The sequence below is a fragment of the Ptychodera flava genome, unplaced genomic scaffold, assembly GCF_041260155.1.
Source record: "Ptychodera flava strain L36383 unplaced genomic scaffold, AS_Pfla_20210202 Scaffold_46__1_contigs__length_1169225_pilon, whole genome shotgun sequence".
Classification (NCBI taxonomy): domain Eukaryota; kingdom Metazoa; phylum Hemichordata; class Enteropneusta; family Ptychoderidae; genus Ptychodera; species Ptychodera flava.
In genome coordinates, this window is record NW_027248368.1 from 1,081,891 (window position 1) to 1,101,552 (window position 19,662).

The window sequence follows — 19,662 nt, forward strand, 5'->3', positions numbered from 1 at the left end:
GTATTGCGAAAGTCCTACTGGAAAGTCCCTGCTGGAAAAGGTATTGCGCAACATCCCTATTGGAACCCCTACGGTTCCGGTAGGGGTTGAAAATCTCGTTCCGATAGGTAACATAAGTGTTGTTCCCGTTCCGGTTGGAGAAACATAGTTAAAAGGGAACAGCCAGCAGATATTGATAAAATTCATACTTACATCCAGAAGACGAGAATCACCTCCGGAACTGTTCCGGTACGGGGCCCTGTTGCCTTTGTAAGAGCAGACTTGCTCCGGTACATCTCAGTCAGAATCTATCTAACAAATGATCCGGAATGCTGTTCGGACAGATGTTCTGATAGTGGATTACCCAGTGAGTCATAGCTAGTGTATTGCGCAAGTTCCATTTTGGAATGTGAATGACCTGACTCAGCAGGGAATTTCCCACTGAGTTCAGGACAATGCACTATCTGCTGTATATGACTCATCGTCAGCTGTCGCGTGTACGTGAGTTCATATATAGGTCAGGGTCACTTCAGGTACGGAAAAATTCCCCCTACCTGTAGCTTTCACGTACATGTCTATACATGCTACGGAATTCCACATTGGATTATTTTTAGATCACCATCTGTTACCCATACCAGTGGCAAAGCCTATCTGAACGAGGTTACTGCACTGACACCTATTGGAGCGACGTGTAGTGTTCTGGGGAGGGAGATTTTCCCCTCCCCTCCCTGTAGCTTTTCAGGTAAGTGTCCCAGTTAGCACCTTTACTTAACTACTGACGGTAATTACGACGTTAAAATTTAAGGGTAGTTTACTTCTTCCAAAAGACGAACAATATGAGCTCGTTTGGAATTTCAATGGAGCTTAGTGAGGGTATTCCTACTAAATGTGGTGCCAAGAAAATGACCGGTTTTGCCCGTGTTCTGCTCTGTGACAATCATAAAGTCCAGGAAAATCAAAAATGAAAACCTTTGTACAACTTACCTAAAAATTTATCAATATTTGAATTTGAAAATGGCCACCATATTAAATCTTTTGGAAAATGATTTTTTTATATTTTCACAAAAACAAGACGTGAAAATTTTACTTACTCAAAGGACTTCAAAGTGTGTTTAACAAAAATGGTAGATCATAAAAGTATTGTAAAAATTTGAAAGCCGAAGCATCTGTCCCTGAGGAGCATTCTACCTCATGAAGACAAATTAGCGATTAAATCAGCTTTTGTTGAGTCATGGTACCTCCAGGGACTATGGTTGAATATATTGTGCATTAAGGATTCGTTCGGAGAGAAATAACTGATCATGGTACTGAATATTTCCACAGAGAAACATGGACAGAGTCTCAACGGGTATTGTTTAAGGTGTGAAGCGGTTACGTAACCCATCCATGTTCGCCTCGCCTCAGATTGCTCTCGCCTCTCTTTTCGAAGAGTGCCGACCATGCATCCTTCGGTAATTTTCGGATTTTCACCAATCATTAATCGAAAGTATGTTCGGCAAAGTTTGTGTTGTTGTTGTCGTGTGGTGCTGAGCGAGATTGACACGCTGGCGAAAACAGGAGTGTTTGAGCTTCAGGAAAGTGAGTTTTACCATTTTAAAAACTCCTCATATTTTTATGAATATATAATGAGTGTGTTTGAACCAAATTTGAAAGTCTTTTATCGATACTGTCTGGTTTTACTCAATGGTTTACGGTCAGTCATGCCATCTTTTACACGTGCGTCAAGGAAGGACATGTTTATGAAACTGCTGGCGTGTTATGTTTTGATTGGCGTGAAGCAGTGTTTCTGGCCTGAGAGCTCACAAAGTAACTATGGTTTCTACGCGACTGGCAGTACGATGCCATCTCATCATATTTTTCGAATAATCTCGTGTAATTATCAACCGCAAACAAAGCCTTCAAAAAGTTTAACACCCTTGAAGCTCTTTTTAATATGAAAAGCTAATAGTCTACCGAGACAACCATGGAACAAAAGCATGCAAGTGTTGCGACTCTGTCTATGTTTCTCTGTGATATTTCCGAGAAATCACACGATTCTGGCGATGAAGAAATAAAGGGCGATCGTAAGCAAAATACGTCAATTTGATGGAAAACCACAATATGAACTTTGCAAACCGCTGTGTTTATGGTCCGAAAACGCAGAAATTGGTGACAGGAATTTTGAAAACCTGAAATATTCTTTTTAAAATATGGTCACAGTTATTTGCCTTTCCAACAATATAGACTTCTGAGCTAAGATGGATGTTCTCCTCTATTTCACCCCTGTCTGTTCGTTCATCTACTCCCATCAGATTATTTCGAAAAAATAAACATCACCCTTAAATAAAAAGTATTATATGGACTGTTTCTATTCACCTGAGTCCGAGTGCAATATGCTTATGTGACGTCACCGATTAAACTTCGTCATCTGATATACATATTGTTGTAGGTGGTAATGGTCGTCGCTGCACTGTTTTCTCAGATACACGTCAATAATACCGCAGAAGTGAGAGTTCCTACTACATGCGGCTTCGTTTCGATTGGAACTGTGATTAAAGATCCATTAGCCGTAACTTTGGTGACTTTTTTATTTTGTTTATTTCTGTGTATCATGTGCAGTGTCTGGTTTGAATCCCTGCACCATGGAGAAATTCCTAATATTCCTATATGAGTATAATCTGCATTGTTTTTGTTTAAATTTTGTATCCAGGTCCGGACTAGAATACATTTATCAACAATAACAATGGTCATTTCACATATACAGCCTGTGTTGGCAAGCAGGACAACAGGCATTGGTCATGATGATCGGATTATAGTTAAATTCTGTAGTTGAAACATTGAACAAAGTAGTGAAAAATTAGTCAACAGTTAAAGTTAATGTCCCTTTAATTAAACACGATATTGATAACAATTCAGTTGTCTATGTCCAACACAACACAATCCAAGGAAACTTGGCTTCTCATTGAAGCCAGAGTTTTCTTTGCCAGTACCACTACAAGTTTATCTGCATTCCCCTGACTCTCATGATTCCCATGACTCCCCTCGGTATGTCCATCTGTCTGCCTTCTGGACTCTCTCTCTCTCTCTCTCTCTCTCTCTCTCTCTCTCTCTCTCTCTCTCTCTCTCTCTGCGTTTACTGGACATAACTGATCGTGCCATTAATTCAAGTTGAACTAAAAGGCTGAAGAAGTGTGTACTTTGAACTGCCTGTCCATGGTGACCCGTTTCCAAGCATTGATTTGTAAACATTATCTTATCTTCTCACAGAGTCGGGTCCTAGTGATCATAAGATTATTGCCGCATACGGAAATGAAACAGAGATAATGGTTGAATTACCGGCGAATGTTGATCCCGACGAGTGTTGTTACTTTAAAGATTGATAATATAAAATACATATATATGAATATTAATATCAGTATTATTCAGGAATTATTGTACTAGAAAAAAACCCAGACCATTAACGGCTACGGGTGTATTTTGGAATTCTTTCGATTGTAAGTAGTTTTCGCAAAGCAATGACTGTTTCTCGCTGACCGAGGCACACTATGGATGGTGACAGCCGTAAACAATCACGCGGACTTTTAGCTCTCCAACCGACAACGCAAAAAAAATATCGAAAATTACGCCCTCTTCAGAAAATATATCTGGGGTTGGATCTAAATAATATTAATGGTAGCAACCAATGTGCAAAGTTCACATTTTGAAGGCGCCTTTTTGGTTGTCACCACTTCAGATGCCTGTTGCATAATGAACCTTCACCATCACATTGCTCCTATTGATCATAATACTTCTACCCATATACTTATCCGTATATTGTCAGAGACAAACAAATACAGGCAGAGACAGATAGATCTAGACGGACCGAGAAATGGAGTGATGCAATGAGACAGAGGCAAGGAGAAAATAATGTTCTTTTAAAACTTCATGCCACCCTTATTTTTAGCTCACGTGTTCACACACGTGGGCTAATGTCATAGCAATGTCTGTCTGTCTGTCCGTGTGTGTGTCCGTGTGTGTGTGTGTGTGTGTGTGTGTGTGTAGCTGTGTGTGTGTGTGTGTGTGTGTGTGTGTGTGTGTGTGTGTGTGTGTGTGAATCCATTGCAACAGTTGCCAACCATACATACTTCATCTTGGTATTTGATTGACGAAGCATCAAAATATGTTCAAACACACTTGACATTATGAATATTACGAAGGCCTACAGGAGCTATTAAATATCTTATTTACACTCACTTGAGTATGCCACATCCAAATGTGAGCAATGTCATTGACTTGCTGCTGGTTGGTGTTCTCAAATTCAGTAGAATCGTGGTACACAAATCGTAGAATCAATGTTAGATTCATTCCAAATGATTTATATTTTATGATATACTCTTTCGTAAATATTGAGTTTGACCTTGACAAAGTGATTATATAGTCGTATTTATTTGCCAAATGTAGACCACACTGCATTTGGTTGTATTTGGTTTTTGCTTTCTCTTTGCTGTTCAACATTCCTAAAATATTTGACAGTTTTCTCTGCTGTATGTTTACAAAAATAAGCATTGACTTCAATAATAAACATTTCGCGCTTTTCACAAGATGAAAATCTAGATTTATGCGCAGCATAAAGGTGACATAAAGTTGCATAAAGATGATCTGTAATTATCTTTATGCAGCATAAAGATGGAACTTTATGCACCTTTATGCTTGTGCATAAAAGGGTTTAATGGCTGACTAAATTTAATCACTTTATGCAGGACATTACAGATGCATAAAGATTCACCTTTATGCATCAACCTGATTTGTATTTATAGATCTTTATGCACAACATAAAGAAACATATTCAATCTTCTTAATTTGGATCTTGTAGGTCCAAATATGAACCTGATTGTTCTGTTTTGCACCTATTGTACTGTAGTTCTGCACTCATTTGTTGTATTGACTACTTGCACATTTAACCCATCTAACATACACACATATCTACCAAAGCAAGATCATAGAAGAGGTATCGGTTTTAATTGTTTATCTAAAAACACGATTGGAACTAAATTGGGATAATTGGATTGGCAACATTTCTCAAGAATTTTAGAAATTTGTCTAATATTACACCATATTTGCTTACCATTTTAAAATTTTATTCAAAATTTACGATGCTGTTGAAATCTTATGAGTAAGAATCAGTGCATGATAGTATCTAATGCAATATTGTTCAAAACATTTGAACAATATCCATATTTGAATGAAAATATGAGAGTTTGTCTGTAGTTTCTTCATTACTGAAACACTAGTAATAATCTCAGTTTGTCACTTTTCCTCGACCAAAATGAAGCTTTTCGATCGATTTACAGTAAAGTCAGTCAGGGTCATTTAAAATGTGCCCTGACTCAATTTAATGTTTATGAAGCCTCAAATTCACGAAAAAGTCAGGGCATTTCAAAAGTGCCCTGACTCAAAAGTCGTTAAGTAGAGAAATTTTGAGCATTTTGTCTCATTTCTGTAGTACATTTACACAAAAATGAACTTTTTTCCATGAAAATGAATCCGATGAAAGAGGTATGCAATAAATCGTTGTGTTTTCGTTGTTTTGTTTGATGAGAACGATATTTCAAATTTTACACTATTCTATCATTTTGTAAAAATTTCAGCTGTAAAAAATTCGATTTCGTTACATTTTTCTAATAGTTACTCTCATCCAATTTTGCAAAATTAGTTCCAATCGTGTTTAAAATAGTTAAATAGGAAATCACATGGGACAAAAAATACAGAATTCCTCAAAACTTCCTCAAAAATACAAGCAATATACTTCATGTGAAAAACAAAAAATACACTTGTTGTTTTCTTCTCAGATGCAATATCGAAGTGTCAACCAAGTATCTGAGAACTGATTTAACTTGACTCACTTTACACAGCAATTATGGCTTTAGTTATAACAAATAAATAATAAATCCATTGTTCTCTAAGATTTAAAATAAAATTGGATGTACCGGGTGTTTGAATGTCTGAGTAGAAAGAGACTCCACATTTAGCTATGTTTTGTGTTGCATTGCTAGTATCTATTACAGATCACACATGCAGGGGTTTATGGCCGGCTGTAAGGCGATCACGGCCGCCTGTAATTACCTGAAAACCATGTAATTGTTGTGCCGCTTACAGGAATGAATAGCTGGTAACAAATACAGCATATCGGTAAAAGTTTACAATGATCTGTATCCTTAATGCTGAATTACTTGTTTTCAACGCTTTTGCAAGGTTTTCAGTGAAAGTTTGTGTTCGTTGGTTCGCATTCGTGTATCGTGCGATCGTACGTATACAGGTACAGCTATACAGCACGGAACCCATCTATACAACGTACACAGGGTGGTTGGAGGTTAGGGGTCATTGAGCGTGTGCAGTAACGCAACATAATGTCGGCCATACGTAGTTGAAGTTTACTCAGTTCGGTCGAAATGGAAACAGATGGACGGGTGGCTGATTAAGAAGGCTACAGTCGATGGCAATTTCTCAGATCATTTTGATACTTATGTGGTGTTTTATGAATATCTCTCGGGAAAGGTTTCTTCTGAATGCATCAGCAATCGCCCACAGCTATCCGTGGCCGCGGATTGTATTAAACAACAACGGCTTGTCAATGTAGTCAACGTTCGCGTTCGTTCTTGGATTTTAATGACTGGGAGCCAAACGTTTGACTTGCTTCAACTCTGTGGGCATATAAATATCAAAACAGAATAAATTGAAGGTGTAAACTTTAGCAGACTGTGACGTTGAGTGGTAGGCTGTAGCCACGGTCCGGAGAGACCACAGTCGTTTGTGGTTTCATACACCGTACACGGCAATGCAGGAAGTCGGGAAATGGAATAACCAGCCACTGTACACATGTATCGCCAAGTTCGAGACGGATTTCGCGCACCAAAAGCCACAATAATTCTTTCAAAAAAAACCAACATCGATGGCTCCAAATACATCTCTGAATTCATATTTTCTATGCTCTTTGCGTCAAAGATGATCTCCTATGCATTTTTGAGTGTGGTTTCCGAAGGGACCCATGCTTTCAACATAAAAACGAACACTTTTTTACAACAGTCATTCATGATTTGAAAGTAGCGGCACCTTGATTCAGGCTATCTATACCGTTGTCTCTGATCGTTTGAAAAATGCAAATACTTTTTTTAATAAAGTTATCGTGTGTGATTGATGTACCGTTTTGTCGAGTTATTATAGCTAATTTGGAACCGTGTCGGGGGGGGGGGGGGGGGGGCTGAATATCCAAACATTTATTGCTTGGACGTTGGTATGGCTTGGCCGCCTGTAATTTTCATTTGGCCCCCTGTTTCAAAACTTAGTGAAACCCCTGCACATGATAATGAGTTCTGCCATATCATTGAAAATTGCCATACAAATATTTGATTACAACCTAGACTCGAGCTAAGATTCAAGCAATTGCATGTACATAAAGTCTACAGTGTTGCCAAAAATAATGTAGTTGTAAGTTGGTGTACTTAATCTGTAAAATTTGTTTGCAAAGATGCACCTCATTTTTAACACATTGTTCATGAAATATCAAATATGGCCACTGAAGAGACTAAGACAGAATTATTGGTCTTATAACTCAGCCAGTAATCCGTCGAGTACAGTCCACATATTCACACATGTACAGCTTTGGGTATTCAGCTTAATCACTGATTATAACTCAGTTGGTGTAATAACATATGGAAAGTGTTCCCAGTTGGACTTTCATGAGTACAGCCTCTGTCTGGTTAACAAAATTCAAAAGTTGAGTGGTCTTTGTTCGAAACTAAAAAATACATCACTAAGCCTTGGCAGAATCAAGAAAATGTATAAAATATGCTTAACATTAAACATTGTCCTGTAATGAGTTGTCAATGCTGCTGGAATTGTCATGTGTCTGTCAGGCTCTGATCTGATTGATACCAGGCCCTAAATGCAAGGTAGCCTCAATATGCATTTCCTTTGATGCATGTGTTTTTCCATATGCAGTTTCACTTCTTTCTCTATCCCATGGCAAGAGTCTCCGAATAAAGGCACCACCCTTGCAACTTCTGTCATGTTCGCTATCCTCAGAAGAAACACACACAACTATCAAAATGTCTTCAGCTTGATGCTAGTCCTTGGATAGCCCAGATTGTATGTATTTCAGTTCCTGAAAATAATGATACACAGAATAAATCATCAGGACTGTACATCATCAATTTTGTTTGTTTTTGTTTAAATCCGTGTATTTATAGACATTTGATAATTCATTTTAAAGTACTTCACTAGACAAGAATGGTTAAAAGTTGATATGTATGCAAGAAATTTGATTTCTGAATTTCACTGAAATGTTGATTCACTATACATTGGAGTCTATGAGAAAACTATGAATAATTTTTTTTCAATGCTTCACAAACACAATTAGACTGAAAGATTCCGTTGCATGCGAGCGTTCGGTGCATTGCGACCTACCTGGTAAAGGGCGCAGGTCGCAGTGCGCCGGAGCGCCCGCACACGACGGAATCTTTTAGTCTTAAACACAATCGGTGCTTTCTGAGGTGTTTGACAATTGATACAAATGTATTTGATTAAATTACGGTGTTTGAAGGTTCAGATGTGGACAACAGTTGTGATATTTGAATTTCAACTAAACCTATTTCACTTTTCATGGTACTAGTGGTCTACAGGTCACTTAATATTTTCCCTGACAAAAGTTGCTATATCTCTAATACGTAAGTAATAGAAATTGTTCATTGCCCTCCATGAGCTCGATTTACAATAAGACAAGCCTCTGAGTTTCAACAGCAAGATGTTCATGTGACAGATAATTATACTTTTTTGTTCAGATTTACAGTTAAATGACTACCACGAGTGAAATCATGCAGCGAATCATTTTATCTCCCAGAATATTTTTGAACACTAAACTTCTTTTTAACAGGTCAACTACTTAAGAAAATTGAGTGACCCCCAATGCTGTTTGAAAAATACATGACGTCCCTTTGCAATTTTCAAAGTTAAGGTGAACTGCATCCCCCTTCAAATTGTGCTGGCTTACCCCGGCTGTAATAACTGAATGCTCCCTTATTGAATAAACTGGTCATCTATGTACTGTTGTACATCAAACTGACATGTTTATGCCTAAATATACAAATATGAAGACCAAAATGTTTTTTCACTGATTCATTGCCTATGTTATTGACTAAATATTCCTGTTTTTGTTAAGAGAGACTGTAAAATCTTTGTAACTCCCAGACACATGGAGTATGGTCGTGCTTCCAATAATAATTTTGCAAAACATGTCATCAATTATGCGCTTTAGCGAATGGTCAATTATGCGCTTTAGCGAATGGACCAAGTCTTTGTACGTTGGCCGAGAACTAATACAGTAGGATCTATAGGTTAGAATATTACATCTGTCAAATTAGGATGGAATATTGAAGATAGAAATATTTTTGTATCATGCAGCCTTGACCTACAGTGCCTTGTAACATATACATATATTGAACTAAAAAGAGGGCATGTTACGCTGGGGAATCACCCAAATCAAAGATTGAAGTGACTGTGTATGTGTGCAGTAATAGTATGGATTAAAAGTTAATCTTTCGGTACTTGATCTAGAAGTCATCACTGATGACATACATGGAGTCCCCGCTGGATTATGTCATTTGAATTACGGTGATTGAATAACAATAACATACTTGCTAGATTCATTACAGGGGAGAGCGGTGAATTTGTTAAATGTTTGGAAATCACATGCTAGTGATCTGTTGGGGGTCATGTTTGTGTATTTGGGACAGTACAATTACGCAAAAATATACATTATGCTACAATTTTTGAAAAAAAGCAATGGTTTTCTTGCACACTGTATGTTGTTCGGAAAATAGTTTCGTTCAATTTTAGTAAAAGATAAAATATGGTTTTTGAGCATGTCATGTAATCTGGAACATGTTATCAGAACAGAAGCTTGTTTCATCTTTCATTACACAATTTGCAACAGACTCTGCAACCTCAGTTTGTCTTGTGATATTGTTTCAAAGTTTTGTTTCCCAGACAAGGTTCATAAATTACACTTCATGGATTCATTCAATAGTATTTTGGCCAGTGTCGGGAGACAGTGTTAAAAAGAACATTTCCTTGGTTTGACTATGCAATTATTGTATGTCATGTACATTTGTGTTTTGGAACTCATGGAAGAGCCCTGAAGTTGTTTCAACACTATGCTCCTCTATAATAATTTCCAGGGTTTACATATTTCATTGTGATTTCAAAATTTGACATGGGCTAAGCTGCATCACTATCGATTACATCTGTATCTTCAAAAGAAGATTATAAAGGCAGATTTTGTCGCTTATGGCTGTTAGGTGCCCTGCAAATATAACCAAACATCAAAGTTCAGCTAAGTAAAATTGTCGTACATGTGTCATGATGGTTCTGCTTAACCATGTTCATGTACTATAATTCACCAACACTGGTGCTTTGGTTAACTTGCCCTTCAAAGTTCACTACTTTAGACTAAAACCTTATCAGTGCATACTTTGTAGAGAACATGTACCTCTCATATTGTTCCCAGTTGTTGGCATGCCTTTTTGTGTGACTGTCATTCCTTTGGGCACTACACTTTCCCTATTTGTTCAACGCCTAATAAATACATGTACCTCCAGGGGACCTGCAACTTGCAGAAATATAAAAAAAAGAGTTAAAAATCCTACTGAGAAAAATCAAATTGTCTCAAACACAGATGATGAATCACATTTCAAGTCACGATAATGACGATGAATAACCATATTAATCTGACAGTCCATCGACACATATTTGAATCAGAAATATATCAAGCATTTTCATGGCCTGAAAAGGCTCAACATAATTGGATTCACACTGCACTATGCATTCCTGCAGTATCTCAGAGCTTGTAGACTGTCAGACCATTGATGAAAAATTGACTCTTTTTACATCGATGGTCATATAAATATCCAAAATGTGCTTGTTGACAATAACACCACATTTCTATTTCAGCATAAATAGAAATAATTTAGAAAGTTAAAAATGAATTGAAATGATGCGAAATAAAATGACATATCATGTTTAGGTAAGATTAGAATTAATCTCATGTTAACTTAAAGCCCCGACTAGCTGTATCTTCTAGCATTGTTTTTTTTTTATTTTACATTCAAGCCGAAATAAGTTTGTGAGAATGTACTGATTTTGGTGATGTATACACTTATTATTAACTACCCACTGGGACTGTACATGCAACTTTGGCCAAGATAAAGATTGCGATGTGATTAAATATTTGCCCAAACATTAAATCCCACCGTGCATACGGTGGATAATGTGCATATCTGCACTGAAATCTTCACATAAACTGCACAGAGCATTGTGCAATTCTGCTATAAGATCTTGAATGGCCCTTACTTCACTGTGAGATCAACATCTACAGTGTTTCCCCTGGGTTCCAAAATCTTGTAGCAAATTTGGCTAGAAGCCCTAAAAAATTATTCGCCAAACCAGATATTCAATAAACCAAGCCTATACCACTGATCACAAATGACGTCATTTCTTTCTCATGCGTGCTACAGACAACGGCACGAAACCTGGTTCAGCATACTAGTTTTTTCAAACGAATCAGATATCCATTCTCGTAGCAGTTTAAAAGTAAAATACCCTCAGACTTGAGAAATATGTGCATTTTTTAGATTCCAATACATTTGCTTTACGCTTGAAGTTTAGCAAGCGAAGCTCGGACAGCGCACAGCATATCAATGGCGCTTGGGTCAGGGGTCATCATCAAAGACGTCAGTGTGTATTCACAGCCAGCTTCAATCATGCCATGGATCGCGGAAATCACGGATCATAAATCCAAATGTTCACGTCTAGAACAGAACCGTAAAATATCAAATATATACCCTTTTGATATGGAGAAAACATCTTTTTGTTTCACTGACGATCAAGTTAAATGCTCAAATATCGCGACAAGACTTGCGTATTTATTTGCACGATGTGAACGCGGAACTAGGCCGACTCGGCGGACGAGCGAGCGCTTCTGAAAGTCTGTATACGATGTCACGTCACAATACACCACGGTCCGTGATACACTGAAAATTGTCGCGAATTTATATTTAAGGAAGCCAATTCACACAAGTTTCTAACGCCAGTAAAGGTATTTTCTTGTTGGCAGCAATACACCACGAACATTTTCGCTATTCAGGAGTGCCTTACTCGCTCTACGTTCTAAAAAAATGTCATGCGTATGCTTTTGACCATGCATGCCGCTACCTTCCTTTCCAAATTCAAGATCGACTTTCCTACATTGATCATAATTTTTCTTCCCATTTCATAGCTTTACTTGCACTTAGAATGTGTGTTGTAGGGGTGGTTCCCCCCATATGGTGGAGCAGCCAAAGTCAAAAAGGAAAGTTTGCCGTTTTGCTTAGTTTCACCGTCACTACGATCCTTCAATTCAATTCAGTGTTGACGATGACATGGCTGTCACTGCACGGAGTTATCTGTAGGCACACATTGCGCGTAGTCAAACCCAAAACTTCGCAAAATTTAGTCAACTAGTCATGATATACATGCGGTTATTGATTTGTGAGTTGTTTCGTTACAATTTCATTCATACTGTATGTGTTACAAATAGGATCTCCTGATGCATAAGGTCGGGGATGCACAGAGATAAAGCATTACATCTCAAGTTGAATGCAGGACGTGCGCGCGGACAAAGTGATGACGTCATAGTGCAATTTTCGATTCGCAAGTTTGGCTAACTTTTGCCAAAATCTTCTCGGCCAAACGCTACTTTTTCTCGCATTTTGCGATTTGGCGAGCGGCAGCGGACGCTGCCACTCAGGACGCAACTTCTCTGAATGGTTTGGTCACACAGAGTTCACGCAAATGCATGTAGTTCATTCATTCGCGCAGTGAGGTTGGGCTCCCCAAGGTCATCACCTCACCTCAGTCATAGTGTGAAATATTAAAGGGATAGCCCACCCAAATATCAACCTGCCTTTAAAAGTTGAAGTATAATATTTTTGTAACATTCATGATGAAGAGATGAGATATGTGCTGATGATTCTCCTGGAAATTAATGTTTTATTAAGGTAGTATGCGCCTCGAAAGTGAAAGACTTAAACTTTTGCTCAAACTTTCCTCAAAAAAGTTTCAACCATTCTCTTTCAAAATCAAAAATAAAAATAGGGGGTCACCATGCAAATTTTGGAACCAGAGAAACAAATAACCCACGATTAAACGATTTTTGAAATTCAAAATGGCCGCCATCCCTGTGTTAACTCTATGGGGGAAAATAAAATTTTGGATTTTCGAAAAACTAAGACGGTGAAAGTTTTTCTTTCTCCAAGAGTTTTAAAATGAACCCCCCACAAGTGGTAGATCAGAAAAAAACAGTGCATTGGAGCTGTATGCATGTGGCATTGCTGATGAATGTAAATGTTGGGTATGCCCTCAAATTGAAGAGTCTACAATGTCACAGTCCATACAAACGTTGAACACTGCAAGGAAAGCATCCATGCAGGTCAGTTATGCTCGTTTTGAACAGCATCATTTTCTGATTTTCAAGAGCAAAACCCTTGGTCAGAACAAATGATCATAAATTTCCTAATACATACAAGTTACCAGTATGTTTAACCCTTTTCCTGGCAAGTCCATATTTCACCACCAGGTCAAGATGGTTAAAATTAATGAAACACAACATATTTCATATGGTGTATTTTAACATAATACTGTACATTTGAAAGCTGTTCAAAACTGTAAACTTGATTCTTTTGGACTAAAGATGCTATAACAGACCAAGCCAAGTGGGTGAAAATATGTCATGTTTTGGCTCAATACCACTTTTTACTGACTTGGCTGATGGGGAAGTGATACTGTCTGGCAGGAAAAGGGTTTTAATAAAATTCAATATATTGATTACTTTATTTAGGTCGCATATTGATAGACTATAGTATTTTCCACAGAAAATTCAAGGGTTTTACATGTATGTTGAATGACCCCCCCTTGGAACAGGAGTACGGGCCCACATTCATGATTGCCCCCTGTTTTGACATCCTAGATTGAATGTTCACCCTAGAGGTGAATGTTTTCAACTGTGACATTGTATGTTCTCTCTCCTTGTTAATATTACCAATTTTTGAAAAGGGGCGATAATCAAAATGGCTGTTAAAATTTGAGTTTACTGTTTAAATGTTTCTCAGAGGAATATTCCTAATGCAGTAAAAGCCAATATCCCTTCAGAGGGTAGAATTCAGAGAAAACCACGACAAAATGGGAACATATTCTGAGGTCAACAAATTTCACAAGTTACAGCTAGTGGGGCATTAAACATGCTATGTCATGTTACTTTGCACTATTTATAACCTTCTAAATTAATAATATTATTGTGACAGAGGAAATAAATTGACAACATGGATATAATGCCTCTATAGTAAAAAAGATAAAAAAATATCAAGGGGCTCTTTTCTGTCATTGAGCCATAGTACATACATAAATTTGAGCGACAAGAATTAGGAGACTTGTGGGATTGAATTCAAAAATCTACCAACATATTCAACTTATTGCAATTTCAAAAGAAAGTATAGCAACACTTTATAATCTTATTATTAACCTTCATGCACAGCCATTTTGAGTAGAGGTTAAACAAACAATAGAGCGTATCAATCATGTGTTCCTGAGATAATTTTTCATGGGGACTGAACAGAAATTACTGGGGGGGGGGTAAGGCTTTTTTGGGTGGTTGCTATTTTGTAAAAAAAGCATTTTTGAATTGTCATGCATACCTTTGGGGCAGGGTTATCATTTAGCGCAACTATTGCAACTATTTGAAAACAAGATGTGGCCAATACAGTGCTTCACCAAAAAATATCAAATCATGATACATTGGAATCTGTTAGGCAAAATATTGACAATTTTCCCCTATACATATGTACATTTATCCAGGTTTGATAATTTATGTGATTTTGTACCCTTTAAATTTTGAGGTAAATACTTTATTTTGAGGTAAAATACATCTGTGTACAAGAAATTTGATTTTTGGATTCCATCAAAAATGTTCATTCACTATACATTGAAGTCTGTTGAAACCATGATTTTTTCAATACACAACTAGCTATATATGTGTGTTTATAGATGCTTAATGATATTAATGCACTTGATAAGATTGAGCTGGTTACTAGTGAATGTGTGTGCAAGAAATTTGATTTTGGAATTTCACCGGAATGTTTATTCACTAAACATGTACATTCTGGTCTCTGAAGAAAATGTGAACAAATATTTCTAATTATATCATACCAGTATATTGATGGTGCAAATACAGTGAGCAGTCAGCATTCAACAAAGAAATACTGTTTACGCCAAATTTTAAGCGACCTTTTTAATTGGACGATAAAACAATTTCATGTCGATCATCGGAAAATTGCAACATTGTGTGAGTCGGCAAGTGAATCGCAGAAGAACGTCACAATTGTATCTAAAATAAGTCAGTGATTGACATTTATTTTGTGTGAACGACAACACAAATTGGGCGACACGTACACAAACCGCAACTTAGGTTCGCGTTGATTGCGCCAGAAGTTGTATCACAACTTGTCTGGCGGGCAACCAGATTTTATTTTTGACTTGCCCGAATGGAAATTTCACTTGTCCCGGGCGTCAGGCGATAGGAATTGTCAAGCCCTGATCATTAATACAGACTGTGACTCACTGGTCATACAAAAATTTGGGAGGGATAATCTTTTTCTTGCTAACACTTTTTGAAGGGTCATTATTTTCCATGGATTTAAAATGGCACTTTGCTGATCCCTGGAATTGCCTTTGTTCTAGTATGTAAGAGGACTATGGAGGGGTGATAGCTTGTTGTTTTCCATTGAAATTGTAATCTGGTGTGTAAATTTTCTGGTGCCAACACAGGCCTTTAAAAACACCAACCACCCCCCCCCCCTTAATTTTTGTCCGGTCCCTGACATGAATCAACAGTCATCCCGGGGTGCATACACATGTACACTAAAAGTCACATTTAGCATAAAGTGACCTGGAAATTCGATGTTCATTGAAATTATCAGGAATATCGATGATTTAAAACAAACAAACGTTAGATACTTTGCCGGATACAGACATTGCTGAACACGTTTATAAAAGAAGGAGTAGACGTATCTTAGACACAATCGGGCTGGTTAAAAATAAGACAGCAGCTATACTAGCTGTGATATCGCAGCGGTACTTGTGGCGTGTATCGAACGCGATCGGGTCATTGAGGTCATCGCCACAGTCCCGCTGCGAGCCAACGCATAGGCTTCGTTGGCAGTTTTACTATGAGACCGACCGGTATCGTAGATTTAGCTCGCAAAATAATAAAATAGATAAAGCATGCAACAAATAAAAGTATACCTACTGTATCACTGACTATCTGAGACTCATCTTCTACTCCTGCTAACGAGCCCGACCGTGACAACATGTATTTTCGACCGTTTTTCGGTGAGTCGTCGATGGTTCCTGCTTGAATTTGAACTTTTGACCTCCAACGTATTCAATGCGTTGTACGCGCGATCGAGCAAACATCGTAGAACCGTCGACGGCTCACGGGAAAATGGTCGAAAATACGTGTTCTTATCTTCAAGAAAGTTAGCAGGCGCACAGAATGAGTCTCAGATAGTCAATGATAAAGATGATACAAGTTTATTTATTCAAAGGCTAATATAGTTCATTATTTTGCAAGCTAAATCTACGACACGGTCGGTGTCGTCGTAAACTGCCAACGAAGCCTATGCGTTGGCTCGCAGCGGGACTGTGGCGATGACCTCAATGACCCGATCGCGTTCGATACACGCCACAAGTACCGCTGCGATATCACAGCTACAGCTATACATAAGCTTACCTGGTATAGAGCCGTCCAGCTGATGCAGGACTCGGCGACGATCGAGGGCTTGAAGTGTGTGTCGACCTGTCGCTGGTGCGGAAAAGAGGTACTCTCTTCCGTTTTGGCGAGTTTCGTCCCGGTTGAACGGAGAATAAAGCTAGCTTCGTAACTTCATGACACGGTCGATGACACACTGGCACTAGATTCAAACGTACCGCATAGTCGTCGAGATGGTCCAGGAATTCAAGGGTAGACTCTTTAGCAGACATTCCTAAACACCGACGGGACATGTCAGTAGAAGCTAAAATATCGACAACTGAAGATTATTGACGGCACGATCACGGGGTAGGAATACGATGTACAGATGTAAGCGACGCCACGCCACGCCACGCCAAACGTTAACAATAGCGTCTTCTGAGTATGACTCCTTAAGTGCTCAAATATTCACGAAATGAACTTTGCAAAGAATTTGATTATAACTATCATTTTTTACTCAATCTTGAAGAAAATGTTATTTTTTTTGCTCTCGTTAGACAAAAATATTGCTGACAGAACCATATTTTCGTGTTTCGCCAGATAAAGGTACATCATTGTACCATTGACCCCTAGCATCAAGCTGCAGTCCAGCCTCTCTGCATGTGTACAAAGCAGCTTACGCATTTTTTATCTTCATGATATTCCGTGTTAGGCACACAGACGTGCCCAACCAGTGCACTGAGCCGGATATTTGGCGAGATCTTTTTCAAGATGGTAAAAAATAGCAGCTATTTGGCCTAATTAAAACTTTGGGAAATAATCGTGTGTGAGTCATACGAAGTATAGGGGCCTAGGCCTATTGCTTGTATTTTGAGGACGGTTTTGAAGAATTCATTCGTTTTTTGTTGCATGTGATTTCCTATCTCTTCTATGATCTTGCTTGGTAGATATGTGTGTGCGTGTGTATGTTGAACTGTGCAAAGTGGCTAGTATAACATTGATATTAACATTGATAGTGCATCTGCAGATACAGCCAATCGTGCATCTTGTAATCAATTTCTTTATTGTAGGGCCTACATACAACATTCTTACTGTTGCAATAGCCAGATTTGGATTCATTTCAAACCCACAATGTTGCTATGTACACGCCGGCTATGCTCAAAAATAGTATGGAGGGAATTGAGAATAATACAGCACATGAAAGAAAAATAAATTGAAAGAAGAACTGCAGTACAATATTTCATCCTCATTTGACCGATGTCGTATCCTATAGGCCTAACCTACTGAAATTAGTTTCTGACGAACATACAAGGACGTGTATCATTCACCAAGGTGGTGCAATACGTTTTTGCGACTTTGCAGAAATATTGTAGTTCTGACGATGTTCTCCATGTCAGCTTACGTATATAGGAGATATACCGGTATCTTTCCGAACTATAATGTGGATACACACAGCGAGGTCTACGCGAAAAGGTGATGAATCAATTGAATAAAAAAAACGGTTTTTGGAGATCATATCTGTTTATTTCATCAATTCTGAACATGGTTGAAATCGGTCTCATATAATAACTACCAACCTGTACTGACGGGCCTGGAAAAGCGAAATTCTAGCACTTTTTTATGAAATCCATCATCGTATATCATCGGGTCACGGTCGCAAAATTGAAGCTAGCAACAGCAGCAATGCCGGTAAACAGCCTTGACCCGCCCCGAGTCGATTTTTGATGTGGTTGAAGCACGGTCTGAAGAACGAGCACATTTTGCGAAAGATTGTGATGGATTGTTAGGCTACCAAGTTGTTATAAAACGTGTCTGTCTTAGGAATTCTTTGGAAGTCATAACTGCTTAAGTCCTACAATATTCATAATAAGGGACTGGTCAGTTTATTCGGCGGGGGGGGGGCAGTGGATTCATGAGGGTCACCCTGTTTTTGACTATGGTGAAAGAGGGGTCACTATGTTTTTGAATGCCCAATTAGGGAGGGGAGTTCAGTGTGTTTTAAAAATTTCGACACGGGCTCATACTTGCCTAAAGTGCATCGTGCAAGCGAAAAATTTCATCATTCAGTTGCATTCATGGCGCGCCCTTTAGGCACTTAACTTTAATAACAATAAAAAAACCATATTTTTCAGAGGCCCCTCCAAGCACGAAACTTTAATATATCAGACATATCTGTCAGAGATATTCGTATGTTTAAAATGTTGTCGGCGCGCCCTTCGGGCGCCTTACTTTAAAATATCAAACATATTTTCAGCATGCCTTTCACATATATATCGGATATATCCATACAGGGCTCGAAATTAACTTTTTGCCTTGGTAGTCCACTTGGGCTACCATTTTCTGAAGTTGGTAGCCCAGTGACAATGGCTGGTAGTCCATGAATATTTTGGTTTAGGGATACTGTGCTCGTCCCAGTATAGCCCCCGGTTCAGCAACACAAAACAGCGGTAAAACTAGGGGCTTCTACTCGAGAAACCCCATGTTATGTGTCACGAACGCTTAATTTATGCTTATTTTTGTACATTTGTAACACTTTCTATCACTTTCTAAATCGGCTTATACATCCAAAGAAATTGTAACTTTAGCAAAGAAAAACAGAAAAAAATATTCTCATGATATTTATGAACTGGCATGCCTTGTTACACCCGAGTCTCTCTGTACAGAACGTAATACATTGATACTGATCGACAACCATAGATAAAAGACAGCGAAACTCAGCCACGATTTCCAAGCTTAACTGACACAGTGTTTTATATTACTATTTCAAATCAAACTGATTACACAATCTCTTGATATAGAAGTGAAAGTTTTGTGAAATTTCAGCAAACTGGACACAAGTACATCTTGTATGCTGCCGATCAACAGCATAGTGTGAACTGGCATGCAAAGACTGC

At 38.3% G+C, this 19,662-nt stretch overlaps 1 long non-coding RNA gene across 2 annotated transcripts; it reads right to left on the bottom strand.

The window, feature by feature from the left end:
* Positions 1-7,891: 7,891 nt before the first annotated feature.
* On the bottom strand, positions 7,892-17,171 carry LOC139128264 (uncharacterized). Of its 2 annotated transcripts, none has more exons than XR_011551237.1 (3): positions 16,811-17,171; positions 10,481-10,594; positions 7,892-8,098 (listed from the first exon to the last, which is right to left on the bottom strand). It is a non-coding gene; the product is annotated as an uncharacterized lncRNA (long non-coding RNA). The 2 variants fall into 2 exon arrangements; XR_011551238.1 differs by having other exon boundaries at positions 10,481-10,600; positions 16,811-17,139.
* Positions 17,172-19,662: the final 2,491 nt, after the last annotated feature.